The sequence below is a fragment of the Pleurodeles waltl genome, chromosome 3_1, assembly GCF_031143425.1.
Source record: "Pleurodeles waltl isolate 20211129_DDA chromosome 3_1, aPleWal1.hap1.20221129, whole genome shotgun sequence".
Taxonomy (NCBI): Eukaryota; Metazoa; Chordata; class Amphibia; order Caudata; family Salamandridae; genus Pleurodeles; species Pleurodeles waltl.
In genome coordinates, this window is record NC_090440.1 from 1,272,631,291 (window position 1) to 1,272,647,787 (window position 16,497).

Genomic DNA, 16,497 nt, shown 5'->3' on the forward strand with positions numbered 1-16,497 from the left:
TATATTTCTATAAATACTAGAGACGAAGCGTTACCACATTTGCCGGCAACCTATCTTATTGCAGCCTTGAGAAAAGCACAGAGTGAAAGAAATGTCTTGTATAAGAATGCAGTGTTGACCTAGGCAAAGATAATCTAGATAGAGAGAAATTAAACAAGTCTGCAAATGTGGCTATTGCTAAAATAATAAACAAAGCTGAATAAGATATATCTAGGTTAAAGTACACAGTGGCAGGCCTAGTTCGCTAAAATAACATGTCTGAAGCTATAACTAAAATGTCTACACAACAAGTGGTTGTGGGAGTATGAGTGGTTTTGTGGGTCTGTGAGTGGTGTGGGAGTGGTTGTGTGTGTATAGGTGGGTGTATGAGTCAGTGTGTGAGTTGGTGTAAGTGGCTGTGTGGGTCTGTGTGCACGTGTGTAAGTGATTTGCTGAGTCTGTGAGTGGGTGTGTAAGTGTCTGTCTGAGCTTGTTTGTGGGTGTGTGAGTGTTTCTGTGGGTATGTAAGTAGGTGTGTGAGTGGTTGTGTAAGTTGATGTGTGGGCTTGTGAGTGAGTGTGTGAGTGTGGGTCTTTGAGTGGGTGTGAGAGTGGCTTTAGTGGTGTGTGTGTGTGAGTGGGTGTGTGGGCATGTAATTGTGTGAGTGCATGATTAGGTGTGTTGGTCTGTGAGTGGGTGTGGGTGTGGGAGTGGCTGTGTGAGTAGGTGTTCAAGTGGATGTGTGACTGTGTGAGTGGATGTGTGCATGTCTTTGTGGGGCTGTGACTGGTTGTGGTAATGTTTTTATGGGTCTATGAGTGGCTGTTTTGGCGTGAGTAGGTGGACGAGTGATTGCATGATTCTGTTAGTGGGTGTGGACATGTGAGAAAGTGTTTGAGTAGCTGTGTGGGTGTGTGAGTGGTTTTGTGGGTGTGTGAGTGGCTGTATGGGTGGCTCTGTGAGCGACTGTGTGAGTGTGTAAGTGGGTGTGTGAGTCTGTGTGTGAGTGTGTCTTAATTAGGCATGAAGCAGCAGGCTAACAGAAGAAGCAGGAGGCAGCAACAGGCATGACAGTGAGCGTTATACTTCCTATTTCCAGTGCTATAGAGCACTTGGCAGTAAGTGCGAGGGAGCAGACAGGCCTGCCCAATGGCCTTGTACAGCGACCACCATTAAGTAGGTTCTGGAGTGGGAGCAGCACATAGGTGTGAGAGGGGGAGTAGAGAGGGAGAAGAAATGGCAGTAAAATGGTAGGGCCTGGGGGGCAAAAATAACAAGAAGAGTGAAGGGGACGGGTGAGGGCCTGAATTAGGCAGGAAGCAGCAGGCTAACAGAAGCAGTAGGAGGCAGCAACAGACAGGGCTGGGCAGTGGGCGCTATACTACCAACACTATAGAGCACTTGGCAGCAAGTACAGGGAGAAGTGGATGTGCCTGCTCAAAGGCACTGCACAGTGACTGCCATTAAGTAGGTCCTGAAGTGGGAGGGGCATGGGGGCAGGAGGGGGAGCAGATCGGAAAAAAAAATGATAGGAACGCAGTGGGGCCTAGAGGGCAAAAAAGAGCAGGACAAGTGAAGGGGAGGTGACGGGCCTGAATTTGGATGCAGCAGGCTAAAAGAAGCAGCAGGAGGCAGCAACAGGCAGGTCAGTAAGCTCTATACTCCCAGCACTATAGAGCACTTGGCAGTAAGGGCAGGGTGAGCAGAGACACCACACTCATCGCCACAACAGACAACATCAGAACCCTCCTCGACAAAGGAGAAATATTGGCTCTGATTCTCCTTGACCTGTTGAAAGCATTCAACACCGTTGCCCACCACATCCTCATCAATAGACCCCATAACATCGGAATTCAACAACACACCCTCAAGTGGATCACCTCATTTCTTTCACGTTGCACCCAGAGTGTCTGCCTACCTCCCTTCTCCTACACCCCCAAGAACATCATATGCACCATGCCCCAAGGATCATCACTCAGCCTCATGCCTTTCAACATCTACATAACCCCACTCACAGACATCATCAGACATCATCAGAGCCCACAGATTCAACATCATCTCCTAAGCCAACAACACCCAGCTCATCCTCTCGCTCACCAAAGACCCCTCTAATACCAAAATTAACTTCCGCCACTCATTGACCGATGTAGCCAACTGCCTCAAATTGAACTCTGACCAAACCGAGGCACTGATCTTTGGAAAGAACACCCCTGCTTGGGACCACAGCTGGTGGCCAGAAGAACTTGGACCCACTCCCAAACCGATTGACCATGCTCGCAACCTCAGCATAATCTTGGACAGCCAACTGATCATGAAACAACAAGTCAATGCAGTTGTATTCCCCTGTTTCCACACCCTCTGCATGCTCTGCAAGATCTTCCGATGGATCCCAGTAAACACCAGAAAGATTATATCACAAGCCATCGTCACCACCACCACGACTATGGCAAGACACTCTACATTGGCATCCCCTCCCAACTCATCAGAAGACTCCAGACAATACAGAACATGGCAGCCAGGCTCATCCTGGACATACCCAAGTGTATACACATCACTCCTCACCTCAGGAAACCCCACTGGCTCCCTGTCCAGGAAAAAAGCCTACAAAGCCCTTCACAAACTGGGGCCATCCTACATCAACCATCAGCTAATCTTCTATCGTCCCTCAAGAAACCTGCACTCTTCCTCATTCATCCTTGCATGAGCCCCCACATCCATTGCAGTTGCAATGGGGGCAGTGCATTCTCCTACATGGCTGCCAAAGCCTGGAATCACCTTCCCCTCTACCTCTGAACAGCACTCTCCTTGACGGACTTCAGAAAGTAACTCAAAACCTGGCTTTTCAATGCAAACACAGCAATCTCAGTGCAAAGATACCCTGAGGGGTGAGTGTTGCACTCAACAAATGATTGATTGATTGATTGGTTGATCGATCAATTGAGTGGGTGAGTGAGTGGCTGTGTGGGTTGTGAGTGGGCGTGTGAATGGTTTTGAATGGTCTGTAAATGGGTGTATGAGTATGTGAGTAGGTGTGTAAGTGGGTGTGAGTGGTTGTATGTGTGTGTAAGTGGATGTGTGAGTCAGTGTATGAGTGGCTGTGTGAGTAGCTGTAGGAAAGTACCATCTTACCTGGCATGTTACCCCCATTTTTCACTGTATATATGTTGTTTTAGTTGTATGTGTCACTGGGACCCTGGTAACCCAGGGCCCCAGTGCTCATAAGTGTGCCTGTATGTGTTACCTGTGTAGTGACTAACTGTCTCACTGAGGCTCTGCTAATCAGAACCTCAGTGGTTATGCTCTCTCATTTCTTTCCAAATTGTCACTGACAGGCTAGTGACCATTTTTACCAATTTACATTGGCTTACTGGAACACCCTTATAATCCCCTAGTATATGGTACTGAGGTACCCAGGGTATTGGGGTTCCAGGAGATCCCTATGGGCTGCAGCATTTCTTTTGCCACCCATAGGGAGCTCTGACAATTCTTACACAGGCCTGCCACTGCAGCCTGAGTGAAATAACGTCCACGTTATTTCACAGCCATTTTACACTGCACTTAAGTAACTTATAAGTCACCTATATGTCTAACCTTTACCTGGTAAAGGTTAGGTGCAAAGTTACTTAGTGTGAGGGCACCCTGGCACTAGCCAAGGTGCCCCCACATTGTTCAGAGCCAATTCACTGAACTTTGTGAGTGCGGGGACACCATTACACGCGTGCACTACATATAGGTCACTACCTATATGTAGCTTCACCATGGTAACTCCGAATATGGCCATGTAACATGTCTATGATCATGGAATTGCCCCCTCTATGCCATCCTGGCATTGTTGGGACAATTCCATGATCCCAGTGGTCTGTAGCACAGACCCTGGTACTGCCAGACTGCCCTTCCTGGGGTTTCTCTGCAGCTGCTGCTGCTGCCAACCCCTCAGACAGGCAGCTGCCCTCCTGGGGTCCAGCCAGGCCTGGCCCAGGATGGCAGAACAAAGAACTTCCTCTGAGAGAGGGTGTGACACCCTCTCCCTTTGGAAAATGGTGTGAAGGCAGGGGAGGAGTAGCCTCCCCCAGCCTCTGGAAATGCTTTGTTGGGCACAGAGGTGCCCAATTCTGCATAAGCCAGTCTACACCGGTTCAGGGACCCCTTAGCCCCTGCTCTGGCGCGAAACTGGACAAAGGAAAGGGGAGTGACCACTCCCCTGACCTGCACCTCCCCTGGGAGGTGTCCAGAGCTCCTCCAGTGTGCTCCAGACCTCTGCCATCTTGGAAACAGAGGTGCTGCTGGCACACTGGACTGCTCTGAGTGGCCAGTGCCACCAGGTGACGTCAGAGACTCCTTGTGATAGGCTCCTTCAGGTGTTAGTAGCCTTTCCTCTCTCCTAGGTAGCCAAACCCTCTTTTCTGGCTATTTAGGGTCTCTGTCTCTGGGGAAACTTTAGATAACGAATGCATGAGCTCAGCCGAGTTCCTCTGCATCTCCCTCTTCACCTTCTGATAAGGAATCGACCGCTGACCGCGCTGGAAGCCTGCAAACCTGCAACATAGTAGCAAAGACGACTACTGCAACTCTGTAACGCTGATCCTGCCGCCTTCTCGACTGTTTTCCTGCTTGTGCATGCTGTGGGGGTAGTCTGCCTCCTCTCTGCACCAGAAGCTCCGAAGAAATCTCCCGTGGGTCGACGGAATCTTCCCCCTGCAACCGCAGGCACCAAAAAGCTGCATCTCCGGTCCCTTGGGTCTCCTCTCAGCACGACGAGCGAGGTCCCTCGAATCCAGCGACACCGTCCAAGTGACCCCCACAGTCCAGTGACTCTTCAGCCCAAGTTTGGTGGAGGTAAGTCCTTGCCTCACCTCGCTGGGCTGCATTGCTGGGAACCGCGACTTTGCAAGCTTCTCCGGCCCCTGTGCACTTCCGGCGGAAATCCTGTGTGCACAGCCAAGCCTGGGTCCACGGCACTCTAACCTGCATTGCACGACTTTCTAAGTTGGTCTCCGGCGACGTGGGACTCCTTTGTGCAACTTCGGCGAGCACCGTTTCACGCATCCTCGTAGTGCCTGTTTCTGGCACTTCTCCGGGTGCTACCTGCTTCAGTGAGGGCTCTTTGTCTTGCTCGACGTCCCCTCTCTCTGCAGGTCCAATTTGCGACCTTCTGGTCCCCCCTGGGCCCCAGCAGCGTCCAAAAACGCCAAACGCACGATTTGCGTGTAGCAAGGCTTGTTGGCGTCCATCCGGCGGGAAAACACTTCTGCACGACTCTCCAAGGCGTGGGGGATCCATCCTCCAAAGGGGAAGTCTCTAGCCCTTGTCGTTCCTGCAGTATTCACAGTTCTTCAGCCTAGAAAGAGCTTCTTTGCACCAACCGCTGGCATTTCTTGGGCATCTGCCCATCTCCGAGCTGCTTGTGACTTTTGGACTTGGTCCCCTTGTTCCACAGGTACCTTCAGACAGGAATCCATCGTTGTTGCATTGCTGATTTGTGTTTTCCTTGCATTCTCCCTCTAACACGACTATTTTGTCCTTAGGGGAACTTTGGTGCACTTTGCACTCACTTTTCAGGGTCTTGGGGAGGGTTATTTTTCTAACTCTCACTATTTTCTAATAGTCCCAGCGACCCTCTACAAGGTCACATAGGTTTGGGGTCCATTCGTGGTTCACATTCCACTTTTGGAGTATATGGTTTGTGTTGCCCCTATCCCTATGTTTCCCCATTGCATCCTATTGTAACTATACATTGTTTGCACTGTTTTCTAAGACTATACTGCATATTTTTGCTATTGTGTATATATATCTTGTGTATATTTCCTATCCTCTCACTGAGGGTACACTCTAAGATACTTTGGCATATTGTCATAAAAATAAAGTACCTTTATTTTTAGTATAACTGTGTATTGTGTTTTCTTATGATATTGTGCATATGACACTAAGTGGTACTGTAGTAGCTTCACACGTCTCCTAGTTCAGCCTAAGCTGCTCTGCTAAGCTACCATTATCTATCAGCCTAAGCTGCTAGACACCCTCTACACTAATAAGGGATAACTGGGCCTGGTGCAAGGTGCAAGTACCCCTTGGTACTCACTACAAGCCAGTCCAGCCTCCTACATTGGTTGTGCAGTGGTGGGATAAGTGCTTGAGACTGCTTACCACTCTTGTCATTGTACTTTTCATAAGAGAAAAATATACAAAACAAGGTCAGTGTATATACACATAGCCAAAAAGTTTTGCATTTCCTCTTTTCACTCTTTTCTAAGTGCTGAAAAGTACTTCTAAACTTTCAAAAAGTTCTTAAAAAGTTTAAAAAGTTTTTTCTGTCTTTCCAAAAAGTTCTGAAAACTTTTTTCTCTTTGTCTATCACTTTAACTCTCTCTAAAAAATGTCTGGCACAGGCCAAAAAGTTGAACTGTCCAAACTTGCATATGATCACCTTAGCTGGAAAGGAGCAAGGAGTCTCTGCATAGAGAGAGGTTTGAGTGTAGGGAAGAATCCTTCTTTAGAACTGTTAATTAATATGCTTAGAGTACAGGATAAGGCCATAAGTGACCAATCTGTAGAAAAAGTAGCTAATGGTTCTCAATCTGATCCAGGGACTCCCCCAGGAAAAGGTTCAGGAAAGAAACTTCTCAGCCTGCCCATTACTAGACAGTCTAGCATAGTTGGTACAGAGGTTGAATCACATCATACTGATGATGTGCTCTCACATTATACTGGTAGCCAAGCTGTTAGGGTGCCCTCTGTAAGGGACAGGTCTCCTTCTGTTCATTCCCATCATACCTCTGTATCTAGAAATGTCCCTCCCACCCACCCTGATGACAGATTGTTGGAAAGGGAGCTCAATAGATTGAGAGTGGAGCAAACCAGACTGAAGCTCAAGAAGCAACAGCTGGATTTGGATAGACAATCTTTAGAAATAGAGAGGGAAAGACAGAAAATGGGTTTAGATACCCATGGTGGCAGCAGCAGTATTCCCCATAGTCATCCTGCAAAAGAGCATGATTCCAGGAATCTGCATAAGATAGTTCCCCCTTACAAGGAGGGGGATGACATTAACAAGTGGTTTGCTGCACTTGAGAGGGCCTGTGCTGTACAGGATGTCCCTCAAAGGCAGTGGGCTGCTATCCTATGGCTATCATTTACTGGAAAAGGTAGGGATAGGCTCCTTACTGTAAAAGAAAATGATGCTAACAATTTCCAAGTTCTTAAGAATGCACTCCTGGATGGTTATGGCTTAACCACTGAACAGTACAGGATCAAGTTCAGAGATACCAAAAAGGAGTCTTCACAAGACTGGGTTGATTTCATTGACCAGGCAGTGAAGGCCTTGGAGGGGTGGTTACATGGCAGTAAAGTTACTGATTATGACAGCCTGTATAACTTAATCCTGAGAGAGCATATTCTTAATAATTGTGTGTCTGATTTGTTGCACCAGTACTTGGTGGACTCTGATCTGACCTCTCCCCAAGAATTGGGAAAGAAGGCAGACAAATGGGTCAGAACAAGAGTGAACAGAAAAGTTCATACAGGGGGTGACAAAGATGGCAACAAAAAGAAGGATGGTAAGTCTTCTGACAAGGGTGGGGACAAATCTAAAAATGAGTCTTCATCAGGCCCACAAAAACACTCTGGTGGGGCTGGTGGGCCCAAACCTTCCTCTAATCAGAACAAGGAAAGGAAACCATGGTGCTATTTATGTAAGATAAAAGGCCATTGGACAACAGATCCCAGTTGTCCAAAGAAAGGCACCACAGCTCCTACCACTACAACCCCTACTGCTACACCTAGTGTCCCTACTAATAGCAGTGGTGGTGGGAGCAAACCTACTAATAGCCAATCCAAGGGAGTAGCTGGGCTCACTTTTGGTAATTTAGTTGGGGTTGGTCTGATTAGGGAGACCACAGAGGCTACTTTAGTCTCTGAAGGGGCTATTGACTTAGCCACTTTGGTTGCTTGCCCCCATAACTTGGAGAAGTACAAGCAACTAACCCTAATAAATGGTGTTGAGGTCCAGGCCTACAGGGACACAGGTGCCAGTGTCACAATGGTGATTGAGAAACTGGTGCACCCTGAACAACACATACTTGGACACCAGTACCAAGTAACCGATGCTCACAACATAACACAAAGCCACCCCATGGCTGTTGTAAATCTCAACTGGGGGGGGGTATCTGGTCCAAAGAAAGTTGTGGTAGCTTCAGATTTACCTGTAGACTGTCTATTAGGGAACGATTTGGAGACATCAGCTTGGTCAGATGTGGAGTTGGAGGCCCATGCAGCAATGCTGGGCATCCCAGGGCATATTTTTGCTTTGACAAGGGCTCAGGCCAAAAAGCAAAAAGGACAGGGAAGCTTGGATCCTGGAACAATGGACCAAGTGCTCCCTAAAGCTAGGGCTAGTAGAAGCAAACCACTTCCTACTATCCCTCCCTCTACAGTGGATTCTACTTCTGAGGAAGAAGAATTCCCTCCCTGTGCAGAACCTACACCAGAGGAGCTGGAAGCAGACACTGCTGAGCTTTTGGGTGAAGGGGGGCCTGCCAGAGAGGAGCTGAGTGTGGCACAGCAAACCTGTCCCACATTAGAGGGTCTCAGACAGCAAGCTGTCAAACAGGCTAATGGGGATGTCAGTGACTCACACAGAGTTTACTGGGAGGACAACCTCTTGTACACTGAGCAAAGGGATCCTAAACCTGGAGCTGCCAGGAGATTAGTGATTCCTCAGGAGTACAGAAAGTTCCTCCTAACACTGGCACATGACATTCCCTTAGCTGGGCACCTGGGTCAAATGAAAACTTGGGACAGATTGGTACCACTGTTTCATTGGCCTAGGATGTCTGAGGACACAAAAGATTTTTGTAAGTCCTGTGAAACCTGTCAAGCCAGTGGCAAGACAGGTGGCACTCCAAAGGCACCCCTTATCCCACTGCCTGTGGTTGGGGTTCCCTTTGAAAGGGTAGGGGTTGACATAGTTGGCCCCCTTGACCCTCCTACTGCTTCAGGCAATAGGTTTATCTTGGTGGTAGTGGACCATGCCACAAGATATCCTGAAGCTATTCCTTTAAGGACCACTACAGCTCCTGCAGTGGCAAAGGCCCTCCTGGGAATATTTTCCAGGGTGGGCTTCCCAAAGGAAGTAGTATCAGACAGAGGAAGCAATTTCATGTCTGCATACTTAAAGGCCATGTGGAAGGAGTGTGGTGTAACTTACAAGTTCACAACACCCTATCATCCACAAACAAATGGACTGGTGGAGAGATTTAATAAAACTCTCAAAGGCATGATTATGGGACTCCCTGAAAAACTCCGCAGGAGATGGGATATCCTTCTACCATGCCTCCTTTTTGCCTACAGGGAGGTACCCCAGAAAGGAGTGGGCTTCAGCCCCTTTGAACTTCTTTTTGGACACCCTGTTAGGGGTCCACTCACACTTGTAAAGGAGGGTTGGGAACAACCTTTAAAAGCTCCTAAGCAGGATATTGTGGACTATGTACTTGGCCTCAGATCAAGGATGGCTGAGTACATGAAAAAGGCCAGTAAAAACCTTCAGGCCAGCCAAGAGCTCCAGAAGCAATGGCATGATCAGAAGGCTGTTTTGGTTCAGTACCAACCAGGGCAGAAAGTGTGGGTCTTGGAGCCTGTGGCCCCAAGAGCACTCCAAGATAAATGGAGTGGTCCACACACAATTGTTAAAAAGAAGGGTGAAGTCACCTACTTGGTTGACTTAGGCACTGCCAGGAGTCCCCTTAGGGTGCTCCATGTCAACCGCCTGAAACCCTACTATGACAGGGCTGATCTCACCCTGCTCATGGCAACAGATGAGGGACAGGAAGAAGACAGTGATCCTCTACCTGATCTCTTCTCTTCCACAGAACAAGATGCTCTTGTGGAAGGGGTAGTTTTGGCTGATTGTCTTACTGCTGAGCAGAAAGATAATTGCATAAATCTCCTAGGACAATTTTCAGAACTCTTCTCCATTGTGCCAGGCACCACTTCTTGGTGTGAGCACACTATAGATACTGGAGACAGTTTACCTGTCAAAAGTAAGATCTATAGGCAGCCTGACCATGTCAGGGACTGCATAAAGCAAGAAGTTCAGAAGATGTTGGAACTAGGAGTGGTTGAGCACTCTGACAGTCCATGGGCTTCTCCTGTGGTACTGGTACCAAAACCCAATTCTAAAGATGGAAAGAAGGAAATGAGGTTTTGTGTAGACTATAGAGGTCTCAACTTGGTAACCAAAACAGATGCTCACCCTATACCCAGGGCAGATGAGCTAATAGATACACTGGCATCTGCCAAGTATCTAAGCACTTTTGATTTGACTGCAGGGTATTGGCAGATCAAAATGTCAGAAGATGCTAAACCTAAGACTGCATTTTCTACCATTGGAGGACATTACCAGTTTACTGTAATGCCTTTTGGTTTGAAAAATGCACCTGCCACTTTTCAGAGGTTGGTGAACACAGTCCTGCAAGGGCTGGAAGCTTTCAGTGCAGCATATTTGGATGATATAGCTGTCTTTAGCTCCAGCTGGGATGATCACCTGGTCCACCTTTGGAAAGTTTTGGAGGCCCTGCAAAAGGCAGGCCTCACTATCAAGGCTTCAAAGTGCCAGATAGGGCAGGGTAAAGTGGTTTATCTGGGACACCTTGTTGGTGGGGAACAGATTGCACCACTTCAGGGGAAAATCCAAACTATTATTGATTGGATTCCCCCTACCACTCAGACTCAGGTGAGAGCCTTCCTAGGCCTCACTGGGTATTACAGGAGGTTCATTAAGAACTATGGCTCCATTGCAGCCCCTCTTAATGACCTCACATCCAAGAAAATGCCTAAAAAGGTATTATGGACAGCAAACTGTCAGAAAGCTTTTGAGGAGCTGAAGCAGGCCATGTGCTCTGCACCTGTCCTGAAAAGCCCTTGTTACTCTAAAAAATTCTATGTCCAAACTGATGCATCTGAATTAGGAGTAGGGGCAGTCCTATCACAACTTAATTCTGAGGGCCAGGATCAACCTGTTGCTTTTATTAGTAGAAGGTTGACCCCTAGAGAAAAGCGTTGGTCTGCCATTGAGAGGGAGGCCTTTGCTGTGGTCTGGGCTCTGAAGAAGTTGAGGCCATACCTGTTTGGCACTCACTTCATTGTTCAGACAGACCACAAACCTCTACTTTGGCTAAAACAAATGAAAGGTGAAAATCCTAAATTGTTGAGGTGGTCCATATCCCTACAGGGAATGGACTATACAGTGGAACATAGACCTGGGAGTAGCCACTCCAATGCAGATGGACTCTCCAGATATTTCCACTTAGACAATGAAGACTCATCAGGTAATGGCTAGTCTTATTGTCCTTCGTTTGGGGGGGGGTTGTGTAGGAAAGTACCATCTTACCTGGCATGTTACCCCCATTTTTCACTGTATATATGTTGTTTTAGTTGTATGTGTCACTGGGACCCTGGTAACCCAGGGCCCCAGTGCTCATAAGTGTGCCTGTATGTGTTACCTGTGTAGTGACTAACTGTCTCACTGAGGCTCTGCTAATCAGAACCTCAGTGGTTATGCTCTCTCATTTCTTTCCAAATTGTCACTGACAGGCTAGTGACCATTTTTACCAATTTACATTGGCTTACTGGAACACCCTTATAATCCCCTAGTATATGGTACTGAGGTACCCAGGGTATTGGGGTTCCAGGAGATCCCTATGGGCTGCAGCATTTCTTTTGCCACCCATAGGGAGCTCTGACAATTCTTACACAGGCCTGCCACTGCAGCCTGAGTGAAATAACGTCCACGTTATTTCACAGCCATTTTACACTGCACTTAAGTAACTTATAAGTCACCTATATGTCTAACCTTTACCTGGTAAAGGTTAGGTGCAAAGTTACTTAGTGTGAGGGCACCCTGGCACTAGCCAAGGTGCCCCCACATTGTTCAGAGCCAATTCACTGAACTTTGTGAGTGCGGGGACACCATTACACGCGTGCACTACATATAGGTCACTACCTATATGTAGCTTCACCATGGTAACTCCGAATATGGCCATGTAACATGTCTATGATCATGGAATTGCCCCCTCTATGCCATCCTGGCATTGTTGGGACAATTCCATGATCCCAGTGGTCTGTAGCACAGACCCTGGTACTGCCAGACTGCCCTTCCTGGGGTTTCTCTGCAGCTGCTGCTGCTGCCAACCCCTCAGACAGGCAGCTGCCCTCCTGGGGTCCAGCCAGGCCTGGCCCAGGATGGCAGAACAAAGAACTTCCTCTGAGAGAGGGTGTGACACCCTCTCCCTTTGGAAAATGGTGTGAAGGCAGGGGAGGAGTAGCCTCCCCCAGCCTCTGGAAATGCTTTGTTGGGCACAGAGGTGCCCAATTCTGCATAAGCCAGTCTACACCGGTTCAGGGACCCCTTAGCCCCTGCTCTGGCGCGAAACTGGACAAAGGAAAGGGGAGTGACCACTCCCCTGACCTGCACCTCCCCTGGGAGGTGTCCAGAGCTCCTCCAGTGTGCTCCAGACCTCTGCCATCTTGGAAACAGAGGTGCTGCTGGCACACTGGACTGCTCTGAGTGGCCAGTGCCACCAGGTGACGTCAGAGACTCCTTGTGATAGGCTCCTTCAGGTGTTAGTAGCCTTTCCTCTCTCCTAGGTAGCCAAACCCTCTTTTCTGGCTATTTAGGGTCTCTGTCTCTGGGGAAACTTTAGATAACGAATGCATGAGCTCAGCCGAGTTCCTCTGCATCTCCCTCTTCACCTTCTGATAAGGAATCGACCGCTGACCGCGCTGGAAGCCTGCAAACCTGCAACATAGTAGCAAAGACGACTACTGCAACTCTGTAACGCTGATCCTGCCGCCTTCTCGACTGTTTTCCTGCTTGTGCATGCTGTGGGGGTAGTCTGCCTCCTCTCTGCACCAGAAGCTCCGAAGAAATCTCCCGTGGGTCGACGGAATCTTCCCCCTGCAACCGCAGGCACCAAAAAGCTGCATCTCCGGTCCCTTGGGTCTCCTCTCAGCACGACGAGCGAGGTCCCTCGAATCCAGCGACACCGTCCAAGTGACCCCCACAGTCCAGTGACTCTTCAGCCCAAGTTTGGTGGAGGTAAGTCCTTGCCTCACCTCGCTGGGCTGCATTGCTGGGAACCGCGACTTTGCAAGCTTCTCCGGCCCCTGTGCACTTCCGGCGGAAATCCTGTGTGCACAGCCAAGCCTGGGTCCACGGCACTCTAACCTGCATTGCACGACTTTCTAAGTTGGTCTCCGGCGACGTGGGACTCCTTTGTGCAACTTCGGCGAGCACCGTTTCACGCATCCTCGTAGTGCCTGTTTCTGGCACTTCTCCGGGTGCTACCTGCTTCAGTGAGGGCTCTTTGTCTTGCTCGACGTCCCCTCTCTCTGCAGGTCCAATTTGCGACCTTCTGGTCCCCCCTGGGCCCCAGCAGCGTCCAAAAACGCCAAACGCACGATTTGCGTGTAGCAAGGCTTGTTGGCGTCCATCCGGCGGGAAAACACTTCTGCACGACTCTCCAAGGCGTGGGGGATCCATCCTCCAAAGGGGAAGTCTCTAGCCCTTGTCGTTCCTGCAGTATTCACAGTTCTTCAGCCTAGAAAGAGCTTCTTTGCACCAACCGCTGGCATTTCTTGGGCATCTGCCCATCTCCGAGCTGCTTGTGACTTTTGGACTTGGTCCCCTTGTTCCACAGGTACCTTCAGACAGGAATCCATCGTTGTTGCATTGCTGATTTGTGTTTTCCTTGCATTCTCCCTCTAACACGACTATTTTGTCCTTAGGGGAACTTTGGTGCACTTTGCACTCACTTTTCAGGGTCTTGGGGAGGGTTATTTTTCTAACTCTCACTATTTTCTAATAGTCCCAGCGACCCTCTACAAGGTCACATAGGTTTGGGGTCCATTCGTGGTTCACATTCCACTTTTGGAGTATATGGTTTGTGTTGCCCCTATCCCTATGTTTCCCCATTGCATCCTATTGTAACTATACATTGTTTGCACTGTTTTCTAAGACTATACTGCATATTTTTGCTATTGTGTATATATATCTTGTGTATATTTCCTATCCTCTCACTGAGGGTACACTCTAAGATACTTTGGCATATTGTCATAAAAATAAAGTACCTTTATTTTTAGTATAACTGTGTATTGTGTTTTCTTATGATATTGTGCATATGACACTAAGTGGTACTGTAGTAGCTTCACACGTCTCCTAGTTCAGCCTAAGCTGCTCTGCTAAGCTACCATTATCTATCAGCCTAAGCTGCTAGACACCCTCTACACTAATAAGGGATAACTGGGCCTGGTGCAAGGTGCAAGTACCCCTTGGTACTCACTACAAGCCAGTCCAGCCTCCTACAGTAGCCGTGTGGGTTTATGAGTGGGTGTGTGAGTGGTTTTGTAGGTCTGTGAGGGTGTGTGTGAGTGGCTGTATGGGTGTGTGAGTGGTTATGTGGGTATGTGGGTGTATTGGTCAGTGTGTGAGAGGGTGTATGAGTGGCTAGGTGGTGTGTGAGTGGGTGTCTGAGTGGTTTTGTGGGTCTGTGAGTTCTATCTATCCCTCTATCTATCTATCTATCTATCTATCTATCTATCTATCTATCTATCTATCTATCTATCTATCTATTTATCTATCTATCTATCTATCCTTACTTAATAAAACAAAGGTAACAGGGACTGAATTTTTTCACACTAAACCATAAAAATTCAGTGGTTATAGTTAGAATTATTTCACATAACTATAACTCATGCCCCCGACATGCACAGTTTTTTCTTCAACTATTGGACTGTTAATGTTTCATTTAAATTTTTGAGGACGTTAGAGAAATTGTCATGAGTGCTGTAATATGTGGGGTAATTAGCAATGCACGATGAAACGACAATTTATAGTTACCTTAGAGCGTGAGTTATAGTTAGAAATTAGGATGATTAGTACTTTCCAGAAGTGGAGCTTCAACTTGAACACCTGCTTTGTTTATATCTGTAAATGCTTCTTGATGTTTTATTTCTGTGAAATGAGCTTTGTGCTAGAATTAATCCTGCCCTGAGTATTTATCCAAGAAGAGGCCACCATTTTCGGCAGAATGTCTACCCAAATGTAGTACTTTCTAGTGGCTAATATTAGTGGTACCTCGTTTGGTATATGTATAGTGCATCTCCTAGACAACAGCTGTTGAAAGGATGCTGGGGTAATGTCTCCAGTGACGCTGTGTGTCTGTAACTTTGCCATTGTAATTGCTCCTTGAGTGTCTTCATCATATAACTTTACAGGGTGCAACCGCATACAAAAAACATTTGGATGATTTGTACTTTAAAGAAGCCATAGCTTTTGTTTTCATTTTTCATGCAATGGACCGTGGGAGGGAGCATCAAGGATGCGGAGAGGGATCCAGCATTGCTCCCTCATGCATGGAGCTGCTGTAAAAGCTTTTCCCTGCTTGCAAGGTCAATAATTTCATCTCTTTTTCTGCCCAAATGTCTGTTGGAAGGGAAAGCGATGAAATCCTCAATTTCAGCAAGCTGGAGCATTTTTAAAGCTCCCACTTGCTGAAAGTGGAGTATATGTTTTTCCTTGACAAGAGCTATGAAGCTCCTGTCAGGCCGAAGCAAGCAGCTAACTGCCAAAGGTGGGCACCTCGGGAGGTAGCAGGAACCAGCCCTTGTGGGTGGTGGTTCCAAGGGCCATATATGGCTCCAGGAGGGGAGCCGAATGCCCCCCTCCTTTGATCTTCAAGGGCTAGCCCCTAAGAGGCGGTGCTCCTTAGGGCCATATATGGCCACTCTCCTATTTTCAAAACACATTTATTGGCCCAGGGGAGGTGGGCCACCCCAGGGCACGGATTGGTCTGCATGGCCCTCCTACATCTGTTTGTGCATCATAGTCCCAGGAAGGTGCTGATCCCCGGGTCCTGGGGGGGAGGTCCACATGCCCCCCCATGTTTTAAAATATTGTAGCCCTGGAAAGGTGGTCCCTGGGGTAGGGGGCTCTCTGTACCCCCCACATAAAAAAAAATCAGCCCTGGGTAGGTGGTAGTCACTGGGGCTTCATTAAGCCTTTGTGGGGACTCCTGTCATCCCCTCCATTTTTTTAAAAAGCAACCTGATAATGCTCCCAGGACCTGCCCCACCCAGGGGAGACCTTTCTTGTTTTTTTTTAATTAATGGCAAAATTTGAAAATATTTGCACATTTCTATTTAAAAAAATGCTTTTTTGCCCTGATGGAGTATTAGGGGGCCCTGCACCAAGGCTAGGAGGTTAGGGTAAACCTACACTGCCCCTTTTTCTTTCTTTTAGCATTTCTTTTTGAGATTCAATTGAAGAAGAGTCTCAAAGTGTTGACAGCCAATCAGATCTCTGTACGAGATCGGGAGGATTTGGTGAAGTGTTCACACCTCTAGCTATCCAAATGTAGTTTTCCTTTACTATCTACGAAACTACTGAGCAAATTTACACCAAATAGCAAAAAGTGTAATCTGTGGACCAAATGCTATCTTTCTTCGAAATGTGGTGTAGTTGCCCAT